The sequence below is a fragment of the Podarcis tiliguerta genome, assembly GCF_965153285.1.
Source record: "Podarcis tiliguerta genome assembly, chromosome: 4".
NCBI classification, from domain to species: domain Eukaryota; kingdom Metazoa; phylum Chordata; class Lepidosauria; order Squamata; family Lacertidae; genus Podarcis; species Podarcis tiliguerta.
In genome coordinates, this window is record NC_139537.1 from 2,968,248 (window position 1) to 2,984,825 (window position 16,578).

General features: G+C 46.8%; 1 protein-coding gene across 20 annotated transcripts in view; it reads right to left on the reverse strand.

The window, feature by feature from the left end:
* STIM1 (stromal interaction molecule 1) overlaps positions 1 to 16,578 on the reverse strand; it is a 104,358-nt gene that overhangs the window by 84,909 nt on the left and 2,871 nt on the right. The gene's annotated exons all lie outside the window — the stretch shown is intronic.

The following is a 16,578-nucleotide window of genomic DNA, read 5'->3' on the forward strand; positions in this document are numbered from 1 at the left end:
TATGTGGGGCTGATCTTAACTGTCTTTAGGCTTTCTTGTTTTGTGACTGCAACCGTTTCTTCTATAGTTGGGTATTTTATTGTTGGAACATTGTGGTGAAGGGCAGGAAAGAAACCTAGGAGATAGATAAATGCTTGTTTGCTTGCTTGTCAGGAGTATCAGCCCGACCACATGGAGAGGCACTAATTCAGGGCCAACTCAGAAGGTTCAGAGCTGATATGAAGACACGCCACATGATCAGACTCATTCCCGTAGGCAGGGGCATGGAAATGCCTCCATCCTCTCAGCAAATCACCACTGCAATGAGGTGCTGTACTTCCAGCAGCCTCAAACCTTCTCCCTTTGGGAGAATGTACCTGCAAGATGGCCTGACCCCATATGCGCCCACTCCAGTGCTTTTATCTGCATCACTGGCATTGCTACGGTTGCCACACAATACCCATTATGCATGTGTATGAAATCTTTTTTTAAGGTGGCAGCAATCGCACTCTGCAACTCTCTGCCTCTTGACATCGGGTGGGTGCCTTCTCTGTACCCTGGAAACATTCTTGCTTAGACAAGCCTCCCCAGACATGTAGAAGGTTGGAGCATGTTTCAACTTGTTTTTAGTTTATGGCTGTTTTTATCTTTTGACTGCATTAAAGAGCTGTTTTTACTACCAATTTTATTGTTTTATTCTCTTTGCAAACCACTCCGAGGGTTTTTTTGTTAATCAAGCAGTGTATAAATTTTATGAAATAAACAGATGAAATGAAATATTAGGGACAAGACCCACATCTCATTTTAAAGGTAAAGGGACCCCTGACCGTTAGGTCCAGTCACGAATGACTCTGGGGTTGCGCCTCACTTTACTGGCCGAGGGAGCCGACGTTTGTCTGCAGACAGGTCATGTGGCCAGCATGACTAAGCCGCTTCTGGCAAAACCAGAGCAGCGCACGGAAACGCCATTACCTTCCCGCTGGAGCGGTATCTATTTATCTATTTGCACTTTGACGTGCTTTTGAACTGCTAGGTTGGGAGGAGCAGGGGCCAAGCAACAGGAGCTCACCCCGTCGCGGGGATTCAAACCGCCAACCTTCCAATCGGCAAGCCCTAGGCTCTGTGGTTTAGACCACAGCACCACCCGCGTCCCTATATCTCTTTCTACATCCTTTAAAAATGCCCAGAGGGGGATGGGCTGCCCTCCTGCTGGCTGAACTGCCTCTGCAATTTGGCGCCAGGGCAACTATCAAGAAGACCATCAGTCCCTGCTAAAAGGCCTTTGCAGAACAAGCTGCTGCTGGAATCCAGAAGAACGAGAACATTGCAAAAGGGGGAAGCCCCCCCTGGACTCAAGCCCTTTTCTGGTCTCTATATAGGCCTAACTACAGCCTGCGGCATTTGGAGAAATATTTCTTTCCTGTCTCATTCAAAGCCTTCAAGATTAATCAGGTGCGTGTGTCCTCAGTTCAACCGTGTTCGTATTTCACCTACAACGCCAGAGAGAGAGAGAGAGAGAGAGAGAGTAGGAGAGCGAAGGTTTCTTGGTCAAAGCCACAAGAACTGTCCTGGCTGGGCAAGGGCTTGAACCAGAATTTGTAAAAGAGTTTATTTAGATTTGACATTCATCCACTCGCTCCGTGTACATGCCAGTGATCTCGCTCGTGTGATCGGCTTTGAGGATTGAGCCACCAACGTGCTTCTGATGATTATGGAGAACTCCTAATTTACGGAGCCCATTATCAAAGCGAGTTGCAACACAAAACATGTTAACAGGAGATGAGACAAATCTGAGGAGGTGGAGAGGACTATTAACAGGCCCTAACAGTATACCTGAAGGAGTGTCTCCACCCCCATCGTTCAGCCCGGACACTGAGGTCTGACTACGAGGGCCTTCTGCTGGTTCCCTCCCTGCAGGAAGTGAGGTTGCAGGGAACCAGGCAGAGGGCCTTCTCGGTGGTGGCGCCAGCCCTGTGGGACGCCCTCCCATCAGATGTCAAGGAAGTAAACAACTATCTGACTTTTAGAAGGCATCCGAAGGCAGCCTTGTTTAGGGAAATTTTTAATGTTTGATGCTTTATTGAGTTTTTAATATTCTGTTGGGAGCCGCCCAGAGTGGCTGGGGAAACCCAGCCGGACAGGCAGGGTATGTATGTATGTATGTATGTATAAATAAATAAATAAATAAATAATAGTAGTTATTATTTACTACTACTACTACTATCAGCTTGCATTGGACTGTGCGGCCTCCAAGATCCCTTTCCTATCTTGCAATGGCTAGAAGGAACCAGAGTGTCTCTGCCTTCTTACTTGCCGTGCTTTTGGGCTGCCCAGAAGCATCTGGCTTGGCAGCTTGAGAAGCAGGATGCCAGGCAGGAGAGAAACTTCGGCCTGATCCAGAAGGGCTCATCTTAACTCCTTCTCCACAACCAGCCCACAGCCTGCATGTCCAGACTGAGGAATGCAACCCGCAGGGTATAAATCCTTGGAACGCAGCTGCCAGCATTCAAGGAATCAGCCCTGCGGCTTGGTTCTGGTGGGGGCCGGTTGGTGTCGATTTGGTCCCGGAGAACCGAGCGCGCAGAAGAATCCAGATCCCCAGCAGAGCTGCAGATAGGAACGATAAGGGATTCCTGAAGGGAAACTAAATTCCTCCTCCCACTCCCTCCTCCGCTCCCCCGCCACCCACTTCCACCACTCATAATTAAAAAGCAAAAACATTTTCCTTACTAGGGCATTGCAGAGAAATCGCACCAAAATGCCCTGCGTTGCCACCAAGCAAAAGAGGAGCTACAGCTCAGGGGGAAGTCAAGAGAAAAGGCAAGTGCCACTCAGGCAAAGGTCAGGCGCACAAAGTGTGTTAATGGAGACAAACCACAGGAATCGCCTTCAAGCTTTTCAACCCATTCACACTGCGATTTGCTTTTTCTCTGCCAGTGAGAAAAGCATTTCTACAAGAGGTGGTGGTAATGGACTGTTGTGGCTGGATATGAGCAGCGGTTCCCAAAGGGGGTGAGGCCAACACCCTGGGGGCAGTGGGAGTGCCTAGAGGGGTGCAAAGAAGCAAGAGGGGAGCCCAAGGAGTTGTAAATGGCTATCAGACTCTGAAAAGCTGGTGTCACTCGATCAAGCCCATCCGCTTTGTCGAATTAATTAAACAGTCTTAAATGGATTTTGAAGAAATGTGCAAATCATTGTTACTTCTTTGAATTTTGTTGTATTATCTTCCTTAGTGGGTCGTGCAAACTGCTGTTTTTTTAAAATTGTTTTTATTAAAGATACAGTGGTACCACTGGTTACGAACAGGATCTGTTCCGGAGGCCCGTTCGCAACATGAGCAGAACGCAACCCTCGTCTGCGCGTCCGCGGGTCGCGACTTCCGCGCATAACGTCATTTTGCGCGTCTGTGCATGCGCCGAAACCCAGAAGTAACCCTTTCCAGTACTTCCAGGTTGCCGTAGGACACAACCTGAAAACGTTCAACTGGAAGCAAACGTAACATGAGGTATCACTGTATTCTATTCTGAGTAATGTTTTTTATAAGGTAGGATAGTGGGCGTTGGGGATGAGTTTACGGAACTAAGGGGGCAGTGGTCCAAAGAAGTTTGGGATCGCTGGATATAAGTGACTGTCAGGAGGAACAGGCCGCACTAAGCACCCCAACTATTTTTTGGGCTGGTTGGTCTTGTGAATGGTGTCAGATTAGCATTCATTCAACTCACATGGGGGAGGGGGTCTGTACACCAGAGAGGGAACCACTTTCTAGAAAAACAAAATGGGAAGAATTTCAGAGAGATCCTAACACAGCTGCTCTGGAAGAGGGTGGCATGGTAAGTATCAATTGTGGGGAGAGCAATGTGCTCTGAAGCACTGAAGCTGCTTGTCTGTCTTCTTGGAGAGGTCGTTAAACGAACTGCAGAGAAAGATGAGAGCACTTCTGAGTCATTTGCACATCATGCTTCTGGCTGTTTTACTCACGTGCAAAATGCCATTTTGAAAAACCGTTGCCGCATAATGGAAAATTGACTTTGGAAAACAGATAGAGGACTTTGGAAAATTGTCTTTAAAATGATATAGAACACGTTAACTACACATGAAAATGAAAAATGGGTCTGTATGGAATGACCCCGTTAAAGGTAAACAAAACAATTATTTGCACAGCAGACTTTGAACCAAGTCCACAAAGGTCTGCTTCTGTTCCAGAAGTGACCCACCTTCATTTCTGTGATAGCACAGTAAGTATGCTTTCGTTATCAGGTTTTTGTATGGATTAGATGCCACTTTGCCAGGTACCCCTCCTGCTACGGTTTACAGGCCAGCGAATGGGAGGTGGCCTATGAAATTATGAACTCTTCTGCTTGGGCCTCGTACCTGGCTGTTTTAAGAGAGCAAGCATGTGGGAAGGACCTGCTTTTGTGATTTTTAGGAGGGTGCAAGGCTAGAAATTGCCTAACCAAGCCAAAGCAACTCTTATTATATAGCTGCTGGGTTTGGCAGAGCTAAGCTAGAGTTCTCCGCAGAACATTTGTAAACAGTGAAGAGCAGGCAGGCATTCCAGCACAGCTGGGAACAGTCTCCAGGGAGTCCCAGTTGGCCGAATGGCTGTGCTCCCCAACACGTGCCCACTGCTCATTTAAGGAGAACGTTTCTGCCACCCAGACTCGCTTGGGTTTATTGCCACATAAAGTCCAAAGCACCTCTCAGAGGCTTAAGTGAGAGTCAAGAATTTTCATGTCAGAATGATGGCCCATGAAAGCAGATTGTGCACTCCAGCTGAACTCTACAATTCTATGATTCTAGGTCAGGACTGGGGAGATCTGCGTTCAAATCCCCACTCAGACACCAAGCTCACTTGTTGACCTTGCATCTCAGCCTAACCTACCATACAAGGTTGCTGTGGGGATACTGGGGTGGGGGGTGGAGAAGAGTCTTGCATACCACACATGAGTCTCTTAAAGGAAATGTGGGGCATAAATGTAAACAACAAAGCACACATTCTTTAACTTTAAGGCATCCTTTTCCAGTGATCTCTGCTCCTCACAAAATGCACAGAATAAAATATTAGAAGGGAACTGGAGGTTTTCCTTATTGTCACCACCTTTTCCTGATCGACAGAGCATGGGTCACCACCCCAAAGATACCATGATCATCTCTGTTAATTAAGCGCAGTTATGTCCCTTCACACAAAGCTTCTCTCGACTTCTGATTATTAACATGAAGAATCAGCTGACCGCCGGCTGTTCTAGCAAAACATGCAATCCATGTAGGATACACAGTCCTATCGGTGAAGGATTTTGAAGACAACCTGAAGGCCTGTCCCTCGACCTCCACGCCAAGACAGAGCACGAAGGGAAGCAGCCTTCTAATATAGTTCAACACATTGTTAAACTGTGGAACTCCCTCCTGCAGGAGGCAGTGATGGCCACCAGCTTGGGTGGCTTTAAAGGAGGATTAGACAAATTCATGAACGAGGCTACTAGCCGTAATGGCTATGCTCTGCCTCCACAGTCAGTCAGAGGCTGCAATGCTTCTGAATGCCAGTTGCTAGAAGCCAAGTGAGGCAAGAGGGCGCTTGTGCTTGGATCCTGCTTGTGGGTTTCTCACACACACACATTTGGTTGGTCACTGTGAGAATAGGATGCTAGGTGAGCCATCGACCTGATGCAGCAGGCTCTTCTTATGTTCTTATATATGTTGGGCTGGGCTATTTAAGTATAGGATAGAATTTACACCATCACTTCCTGTTCTCAACCGCTCAAGCAACCAGGCAAGCAGATGTAGACATGGAAAATATAGGCCTCCTTAATTGCATACAGCAAGCAACTGCTCAGGGGTGTAGTCATTGTGGGTGAGGTCTATGCTGAAGGCTGCAGGGCCAGAGTTCGAAATTAGCAGGGCGCCAGGTGCATTTTGCACCTTAAGATTCTCCGCTTGCGAGCGCCTCAAAAAGTCTGAGTGCCATTTTTTGCACCTGGCTGACACTCAAGGATTACTATGTGCTTTGAAGCCTCGAAGTATATGTTAAAGATAGATAATACGTTAAGGAGTTTAACAATAAAGAGTAGAGTGTTTTGAAAACTGAAATATGGTACCAATATTTTTATTGTAAACACCAAGTTAAACATGTATTAACAATTTCTGTTAAAAATTTGATATTAACAATGTGTCACTTATGTGAACTGTGTGTTAGTTCATGGTTTCCAAAATAATAAATAAAAGGTGTTGCTGACACCCCCATGGCGAGTAGACACCCACAGCCCAGGTCCCAGCAGCCATTTGGCTCCTAGCTTTTCTGTCCCAGTTTCTAACACTGCACAGGGCATGAGTAGAAAGGGGGAAACCTTTTTATGAGCTCTTGTTTTGGAGGTACCAGCGTTTAAAACCTGAAATAAACAGGAAGTTGAAATTGGATGCAAATGCCAGCCACTCACTGTGGCTTTGTTTCCTATATCCAGGACAACCAACTTCTGTGCCCAAGCAGAGAAGCAGGTACTTCTCTAGTAGTCTGGCATGCGAAGCTCAACTTTCCTGGTTTTCGGCTCTGCTGACATACCATGGAAAGGCAGCCAACTTCCGACACCGACAGCGAAGAAATGCAGGTTGCGGGCCAAATCCGTAAGAAAAGCCTGGCTGCTGGATCAAACCAAAGGGGCCCAGCAGCATCCTGTTCTCACAGTGGCCAACCAGATGTCTGTACTGGGAAGTCCAGAAGCAAAGTCAGAGGACAGCAGCACTCTCCCCCAGCAACTGGCATTCTCAGGCATGACGCCTCCAGCTGTAGAGGGAGAACAGAGCCATCAAGACTAGTAGCCGCTGACATGAATTGGTCTAATCCCCTTTTAAAGCCTTCCAAGTTGGTGGTCATCACTGCAGCTTGTGGGAGTGAATTCCATAGTTTAACTATGTGCTATGTAAAGAGGGACCCCTTTTTGCCTAGATGCTAAGGCTTCTTTCTTGCCAGCCTCTGGATAGAATTAAATACCCGAAACACAGGGCTGTTGCCCCAAATGGTCGGAGAGACAGCCAGTCTCAGGGCAGGAATGCCCACGTCTGATGGCTCCTCGGGGTCCTTGAGCAGTTTTGGAGATTTGCTGTCGAGTCCAGGTCCCTGTGCCCCTCATCTGGAGAGGCCTCAGGTTGGAGGCCCAACAGGAACACAGGAAACTGCCTTACAATGCATTGGCTCATCTGGCTCAGTGTGGTCAGTAGTGGCTTTCCAGGGTTTCAGACTGAACCTGGGACCTTTCGAATGCAAAGCATGCACTCTACTACTGAGACACATCTCTTCCCCAAAAGAGGAAGGGGAAGGAGAGCCCACCGCGAGGACTTGTGTCTCTCATCACTTAAAAAGCAGTCCCAAATAATACCCAGAACGTGCCTCTGACACGCATGAATCCCATTCCGCACAGTGCTGCCAATCACAATGCCCACGGTTGGGTTCTCAGCAATCTTAGAGGGTGTCCTGATGAGGATTTGCACCCTCTCACACCACAACATGAGCCTCAAATTTCGCTGAAAGGGTTTGCACAACACAACTTCCTTGAAACGGAAGCATAAACCTAGCAAAGCGCACACGGACAAAAAGTGACAATGACATGACAATCTGTTGTGCTGGAAAACAATTCCAAAAGAAAGTGTCAAAGAGCAGTACCAAATCCTGCTGCTTTGCCTGTGGATTTAATTGCCTGTGTTTAAATTAGGTTAAAAATATGCTAAATAAATAACAAGCTGCTCACCCAATTGGCTCTCCTATCAGCTGTGGTCCTTTCTAGCAGAGTCCCAGAGAACACCAGACATCCCAGCCATGTCACTTTGCTTGGCTGATGGACCAGAAATTGACCCGAGGTGTGTGGGGGGGAGAGACACCAAATGGGACCACTTCACTATAATGGAGTAGGGAACACTGGGCAACCACAAGCTATAGGTGGGTTGGAGAGCATCATCTAAAGGCCAAGGGATAAAAGGCATCAGGCATCTCTCTCTTCTGGCATCACTGAGAAGTGGAGTGCCTCATTTCACTCCTGTTCACAAACAAAACTTATGCACATTTATGCCCCCATGCCTCTCTCACACATACATATGTCACATGCAGGTTTCCCAGAGTTCACTTCTCTAATATTTTTGAAATATCCACCCAGACCAGTCAAATTTGTCCAGAAAATTTCACAGTATTTTTTTACCGGTTTCTGTCATTGCGGAATTGGGCAAAAGGTAGGAAGGCTTTCCTGACAACTGACTTCAGCTTCCCTGCAGTTTCTCTTTTAAACCTAATGCTTCCGGTCATCTCCCCAGTGGTGTGCATTTTTGTGTTCCTTTTCCTCTTACAATATTTGAAAGTTGTTGTTATATCAACATGTAATTCTTCTCTTCACCAGAAGTAATCAGATTTCATGATTTACCTTCAAAACAGCTCAATTATCTTTGCAGGTTTTCCCACAAACACTTCTCAATTTGCAAATGCCCTGTTTGAACGGCAAAAATGGCACAGCAGGATTGGCAGATTTCAACTACACACCTACCATTTAGCAGAGCAGCAAAACCCATCACATCCTGCCTCTTCCCCTCCCATCCCAACAGAAGGGAATGCAGGACGTTTTGCCAAGTCACAATTCCAAGGGAGAAGATGGCAGACCTAACCGTGTCCATTGTCCATGTCAGAAAAAAAACTTCCTCCCATTGTGCAGGACAAACACAAGCAAACTCATCAAGAAAGTAGCTCCTTTACCGTTCTAACCTTACATGCCCTCCTGTGTACTCATCCACACTGGGCAGAGAATGCTTGAAAAGAGCCCAAATCATTCGGAGATTAGAAGAATTTAAACAACTTATTTCCACTTGGTGCAAAATCTGTATTACAAACCTACCTCAGCCCTGCAGTCCTGAGGGAGGGGGGGGGGTCTATACTCTGCAGGTCGCAGATCCAGCCCCCAACCCCTCTACCTCTAAGGATCTCAGACAGCAAAGATGAGAGAATGTTGCATAAGAACCTAAGAAGAGCCTTTAGGGTCAGGCCAATGGCCCACCTAGTCCAACAACCAGCTCTCAGGAGCAGAAAAGATGTCTGCGGGAAACCCACAAGTGGGATTCAAGCACAGCAGTGCTCTTCCCTCCTTTTTCTAATGGGGGGGATTGGAAAGAGCCGTGCTGGGGGGGGGGGGCGGGGGCTGCTGCTTAATGGACCAACTGCCCAACTCATATGTTCATTCAACTCCCCCTAGTAAGGGCTCCAAGGGTCACCTTTTTTCAATGCATGCTCTGATGGAATGTGTGAATTGCTCTGAGCCTGCAGTTTCAGTCAGATCCATCACTCATCCTCATCCCTTGCTACTCTCCTCTTAGCTATTAACCTGCTTTTACCTCCGCGTTCCTGTATCCCATCCTACCCAAATTTTGCAATACTGTAATAATGAATAATCTTTTTTTAAAAAAAATATAAATAATTTATAGCACAAGTTTTGGGATTTGATGTTTTTATTTGTGCTATGTGCATTAGAGCTACGATTTTAATGTATGATGACTCAGAAGTAAACTGTGAATTTAGCCAGCCTTTCTGGCTCAGATCATGTTTAAAATGTTTTTTTTTATAAAAGCACAAACAAAAACACCTCTGCAAATTCCGCAGACGTTCCATAGTAGTAGTTTTAGAATGATTCCTGTGAATGAGACATATAGCTATGGGAAAACAAGACATGGAATCTGAAAATCCATGTAGAAGAAAGACTCAAGAGCAGCTACAGTGGTACCTCGGGTTAAGAACTTAATTCGTTATGGAGGTCCGTTCTTAACCTGAAACTGTTCTTAGCCTGAGGTACCACTTTAGCTAATGGGGCCTCCCGCTACCGCTGGAGCATGATTTCTGTTCTCATCCTGAAGCAAAGTTCTTAACCCGAGGTACTATTTCTGGGTTAGTGGAGTCTGTAACCTGAAGCGTCTGCAACCCGAGGTACCACTGTATTGGAAAGAATGGAGCGTGCTGCCCACAGTTCATTTACAAAAAAACCCAGGAGATTTTTCAAGCTGGGCACAGCTCTTTTCATTGAGAATGTCTCCGGTTCAATCCCTGTCAAGTAACAGTTGACAGGAGAGGCTTTCCTCAACCTTAGAAGCTGGAGAGCTGGTGCCAATCTGAAGAAAGACCTTCTTCATGCAGTGCATAGGTAAACTATGGAACTCGCTCCCACAGGAGACAGTGACAGCTGCCAATCCAGATGGCTTTAGAAGAGGATTAGACAAATCAGTGGAGTAGAGGGATCCGCCAGCACAGTCGGGGAAGCAATGCTTCTGAATACCAGTTGCTGGAAGCCGCAGGAGGAGAGAGCTACTCTTGTACAGTGGTACCTCGGGTTACAGACGCTTCAGGTTACAGACTCTGCTAACCCAGAAATAGTACTTTGCTTCAGGATGAGAACAGAAATTGCTCGCCAGCGGCATGGCAGCAGCGGGAGGCCCCATTAGCTAAAGTGGTACCTCAGGTTAAGAACAGTTTCAGGTGAAGAACGGACCTCCAGAACAAATTAGGTACCACTGTACTCACATCCTGGTTTTGGCCTTGCCTTTGGGGTATCTGGTCGGCCACTGTGCTGGTCCAGCTCTTCTTATGTCCTTAACTCATAGCAGTGGGCCGGCTAGATGGACATGTCAACCTCAACTGGAACAAGGCAGATCGCTAATGATCAGAGCAAGGCTCCCCAGAAACGCCAGCAGGTACACACCAGCCCAGCAAAATGTTCCCCAAAATCCAGGCCTCATAAACATACAAAGTTCAGAACGTGTTTTCAATGCCTGGGCTCTGCACTTCGTTGTCACCACAAGGGTGAATGTGTTTGATGCAGAGTCACGCAAGCCATTTAACTTTCTCTGATCTTCCTAGCCAGCCTAAATGAACTACTTTGGGGGAGGCTAATTAAATCAAGAAAGCGCAGTAATCTGGCCCATCATGTCAGGTCATCCTGGGACTCCTTCACCAGAATAACCTCATTTGAAGCAGAATGAGCTTGGTCTTTAGTGTGCGTGAATTAATTTATCCAGCATCAAGCTTTATTTCTGCAGCAAAGCTGATTAATGAAAAGAATTCAATCGTGGTTCTCAGCACCAATAAACACAGGCTGCAGTTCCAGAGCCTCTGAATTGTTTTCAGGGTTTGTTAGCAGCAAGCAGGAAACTTCTGCACTAGATCCGGGGAACGAGTGACGGCCACAAACCAAGTTTAACTGCAAGAAGAGAACTTAAAGGAATGCAAAGTTCACCTCCAGGCTGAGGTTACGCCTCTTAGAAAACTACAACTGTGTGAACATCCTTATTCTACAGGGCAGCATTTAATTTGTTTGCTTCTGGTGGAATCGTGCCAGAAAGTACTCTCAGTTTAGAGAAAAGGAGAGTAAAGCAATGTTGATAAAGAAGAAGAGTTTAGATTTGATATCCCGCCTTTCACTCCCTTTAAGGAGCTCAAAGTGCCTGACATTCTCCTTTCCCTTCCTCCCCCACAACAAACACTCTGTGAGGTGAGTGGGGCTGAGAGACTTCAGAGAAGTGTGACTGGTCCAAGGTCACCCAGCAGCTGCATGTGGAGGAGCGGAGACGCGAACCCAGTTCCCCAGATTACGAGACTACCGCTCTTAACCACTACACCACACTGCTTAGCATGGAGTGAGTGGATAGAGAAGTGTTTCTTCCTCTGTCATATAACACCAGAACTCACGGATATCCAACAAAGCTGAATGTTGGAAGATTTGGGACAGATAAAAGAAAATACAGCTTCATGCAGTGCACAGTTAAACTATGGAACTCCCTCCCACCGGAGGCTGTCGTGGCCAGCATCTTGGATGGCTTTAAGAGAGGCATAGGCAAATAATTGGAGGAGAGTGCTATCAAAGGCTGATTAGCCAATATGGCCATTTTCTGCCTCCACAGCTGGAGGCAGCAATGTTTTAACTGTTTTTAACTCTGAATTTTAAATTGTTGTAACCCCCAATGGGACCTGTTGATGAAGGGCAGGGAATAAATTTAATAGTAACAATTGAATCCATTCCATTTATTGGTTCCTGAGGACATGGGCCTTTGGGGACTTGTGTCCACCCACTTGCTTTCTTGACCCTTGACCTTTGTGGCTGGTGAGGGCCACATGGACCAGGAGCCATAAACAAAACTCTGCAGCTGGGTGAAATGATGCTACCATTGAAGGAGGCTGCGGTCTGAGCCGTTCTGAAAAGTCCTCCCTGAATCCTGCTGATCTGAACTACGGACCTGCCACAATTAAGCAGCCCTGTGTGAAAGAGCAAGGTCATCAATATGCTGGTGCCACCTTACTTTATTTTCCAGTATCCTCTGATCTGAGAGCTGATCAAGAGATCACAGAATTATAGAGCTGTAGAGCTGGGAGGGGTCCTTACACCTGTCCCTGCAACGCAGGAATCACAGCTACAAATGTGTGGAGTTACGGCAACCACTTGTTGGGTCCAGCTCTCCCTGAAAGAGTGGCTAGGCAGCCTTTGGTTGTGCTGGGTTTCTGCAGCCCTTCCTCACTGAATGAGACTTCCTTTCCATCATGCACACAACAGACATGTGTTCTACACTGAACCGCCCTTGAAGACGGCTCGGAAACTTTCACTATCACAGAAAGCAGCAACTCTTCTTTCAACTAGAGCACAGAGAAGAGACCACATTGCTTCCAATTCGATGCAGCTATACTTGCTGCCAATTTGCTTCCAGGCTCAATTCAAGGTGCTGACCTGACCGTTCTTCTACATTTTAAAGAACTGAGCTGTTAGCAGTCTAAGATTCAAAGAATCCTACTCAAGTTAGGGGACGAACTAGAAAACCTTCAGGTCTTTTAAAGCTCTGCCTAGAGTTCAATATGTAGTTCTTATAAAGTAAAATGAACAGTAGTATCACTGCTACTTCAATGTCTACGACTTCCACAGAGCTGTTGCAGCCCTTTTCAGGATAACTCACAGGAGTTATCCCCTCAGGGCACAAAGAGAATGAATCTTCTCTTCTCCAGAAGCAATAGATGACTTTCAGTATGGCCTGATGATGATTTCTGGGGCTGAGTGGGGGCAGCGAGAAGTTAGCTCAAAATCACTTTCTGAGCTGATGCTGCTGAGCTTAAGAAGATGAGCGGGAAGCACGACTCTTTTGACATCCAGCAACCGCTGCTGCAGCTTCTGTTCAAAGGAGCATCACAGCAGGAACGGGGCTGAGAGTCTGTAGTCACTGCGAAAAGCTGAGCAAGGCAGAGAGTTTCTGGACTCTTCCTGCTCACTGCAGCTTTCCTGCCTGCCATGGCTAAAGGCTGGGAAAGTATACTTCCGACTTCAGGGCATCATGCTTTTGAAACCCAGCATCAACTTCCAAGGAAACAGCCCTGCACAGGATGGAGGGAAAGCCTGGGTCCTTCAGTGCCAGCATCAAGATACTCTAACCACTTCCTCATGCAGAGCCCACCTGTTGCGTCACAAGCCCCAAAACATGACTCAGAGTAAGCCAGCAGGCACAAGTGCAGCTACAGGAAGGCCTTTTGAAAGCGTTGCCAAATCTGCCAAATTTAGCTGCTTAGATGTCTCCAATGTGGTATGGAAATATTTATTATGCCATAGTGTACTCTTTTAGACTCTCCTGCAACCTGAAGGTGGCACAGAATTAGTCAAAGAGATTTTCACAAATGCAGTAAGGCCTACAGTATTTTTATTCACCAATTGAATAAGGGGGGGGGGAGGCTTTGCACAAGGTAAAAAACTGGTTAAATGTTATGCAACCCTCTGGAGATATATAATGAAGCTGCACCTTGGCACAAAAAGTTTTTCTACCCTCAAAAGACCAAGCACGGGTAGCACGGCACTTTTTGAGGAACAGCTTCTTCAGGAACTCTTACCACGTTTCCACATGCAGTGTCCCTGCAATGTCCACTGAAGGCCTCCCTCGAGCAATGGATACTCCAGGCAGCATGCATACTTATTGTGGTCCTAAACGCTGAGCAGATATAGACGCATGTCCATACCAGTTTGTTCAAGCAAGTGCAACCCCACTAGGAAGCACCTAATAGGCCTATTCTGCTTATTCTGCTTCTGCCCTGGAGTCTGCCCGACTTGCGTTAACTTCCGGGCATCAGAATTTACTTGCAATATTGAAAAGCCCAAGGAAATCCACACAAGACGAAGAGGATAGAAAACAACAGAAGGAGAAGGAGAAGAAAAAAATAGGTGTTTTCAGCTTAGAGGAGGCACAGGTAAGCAGACTGGCAGCTCTTTATGCACTTGAAAAGGGCCACACCTGACCACAACCTCCTTCCTGCTGGCCTCTCGCAGCAGGTATTGACAATGAGGGGGCAATGGGGACATTGAGTAATTTTGACAGCCTGAGCGTTACAAGTTGCCAAGCGAGGCCACAGTCCTGACAATTGTAATTATTTTAAAACATGCTGGATAAACATTTGATCTGGCGCAGGGTAAAGAAGCAGGTGTGGTAACTGGCTGTCATGCTAAGTATCAGAAGCCCAAGCAACAGGTTTATGGCCAGCTGTAAAAAAGCGATTATCCTGTAGAGCTGAAATTCATCACTGCTCCTGCAGGTCCTTTTCCGACACGAGAGATGAGCTAAGTGAGACTCAACAAGACTTGGAAGGGGAAGGGCACATGACCAGATCTGCACATGGTTAGGAAAGGAAGTCAGCCTTTATCGCACATCAACTGGCAGGCTGATCGCTGCAAACCCGCACTGTGTTATAGCCCACATTTTTCTCCAAGGTGGTCAAGGTGGTGTACGTGGTTCTCCCTGAATCCCCACAACAATCCTGTGAGGTAGGCTAGGCTGAGAGGCAGTGGCTGGCTCCAGGTCACCCACACCAGTGAGCTTCATGGCTGAGTGGGCGATTTGAGCCCTGATCTCTCAGGTTTTGGTCCAAACACTCTAACCCAGAGCTTACCAAACTTTTCATGCTGGTGACACACTTGTGAGACACTTTTGAGAACCAGGCAGAGGGCCTTCTCAGTAGTGGCGCCCTCCCTGTGGAACGCCCTCCCACCAGATGTCAAAGAGAACAACGACGACCAGACTTTTAGAAGACATCTGAAGGCAGCCCTGTTTAGGGAAGCTTTTAATGTTTGATATATTACAGTATTTTAATATTTCCTGGAAGTCGCCCAGAGTGGCTGGGGAGGCCCAGCCAGATGGGTGGGGTATAAATAAATTATTATTATTATTACATGCATCATTTCATGACACAGCAATTCAGTTTTACTAGCAAACCAGAGGTTAAGCTGACCCCTTTCCAGCCCTGGGAGGAGTGTGGGGAGTGTTCGCGCGATGACACACTAACGTGCTGTGACACACAGCTTGGAAAGCTCTGCTCTAAAAACTACACATGCTAGTTAGCTCTCTAGTCCTCACAGAAAAATCATCTGAAACAAATTGTATTTCTGCTGAGTGTTTAGCACCCCAAGATGGAAGTTGCTTGAGATATCCATTGATCAAGAGAGAACATCCTTCCTACAGAAGCCCTCCAGCACCTCTCCACATCTGCTTCTCCAAGCAACAGCTGTCACTTTCAACAAGCAAACGCCTGCAAAAGTCCAAATTTGGCAAGCAGGAAAACTTTGAAACCAGATTAAGCTAGGCATGTTCTGCACAGAATAGGACTAACAAGTTTTTTATGTGGCTGTGGCTGAAGGCTTTGGCCTTCCAGCTCGTTTAAAGTTCTGGCACCTGAGATAAAGGAGTTTCGGTTTGCCAGTAAGGCCCGCAGACACTGCTAGAACCAGCCCCTAAGGGTTTTCTTATTGGAAAACTAGTGTTTCCAGAAATGCGGTTGCCGCTGGGAAGCCTTAGAAATGCCAAGGAAATTACTGCTGCTGGTTCGCTAATATCTGCTCACACCCAGTGGAAGTCACGTTATGTAAAAATAACTGCTCACCCCTCTGTGGCAGTAATACAGGATGCGAGTGGGGTTCGGTACTGGCAACATGTGTAATGCACCATAAGAACTGCCACACTGGATCATGCGCTCACATGTAGGTTACTACTAACGCGATAATCTCAACCTGTCATTTGTTTGCCAGCATCTAGTTTTCATTCCTCTTTTATACGAAGGCTAACAGTGGATGCTAGAACTGTCACCCTCCTCTCCATAAACAGTATCTATTCCTTGTGGCAGTGAATTCCACAGTCCAGTGCTCAGGAAATGGCAACAGGCTGCCTCTTCCTCAACACTTATTTGTGCTATTGTCAACTGAGGAGAGAGAAACTCAGGGTCCCCTCAATCAAAGGTCAACAAGGACATTCCCCACTCCTCCTGGGAATTCCAACAAGAAAAAACACTTAGAAACTGGTGTGCAAAGATTCCAACTCTGACACTCTTACAACCTCCCCCCTCTCCCCCCCCCTTTCTCTCCCTCTGCCAAGCCACTTGATAAACCTACGTTAGTTAAGGTTATGCTGACATGCAGCTATTTTAAAGACCTGCGATGCAGTTATGGGAAGTTTCAACATGAGAAACTGGCAATGGTGCATCCTGGCCATCACTTCGCCAATCAATCTCCTGCATGGGGCTTCCCTAGATCTTCAGGAATTCTCTGACACCACAAACAAGCAGGGAACAGTGGATTC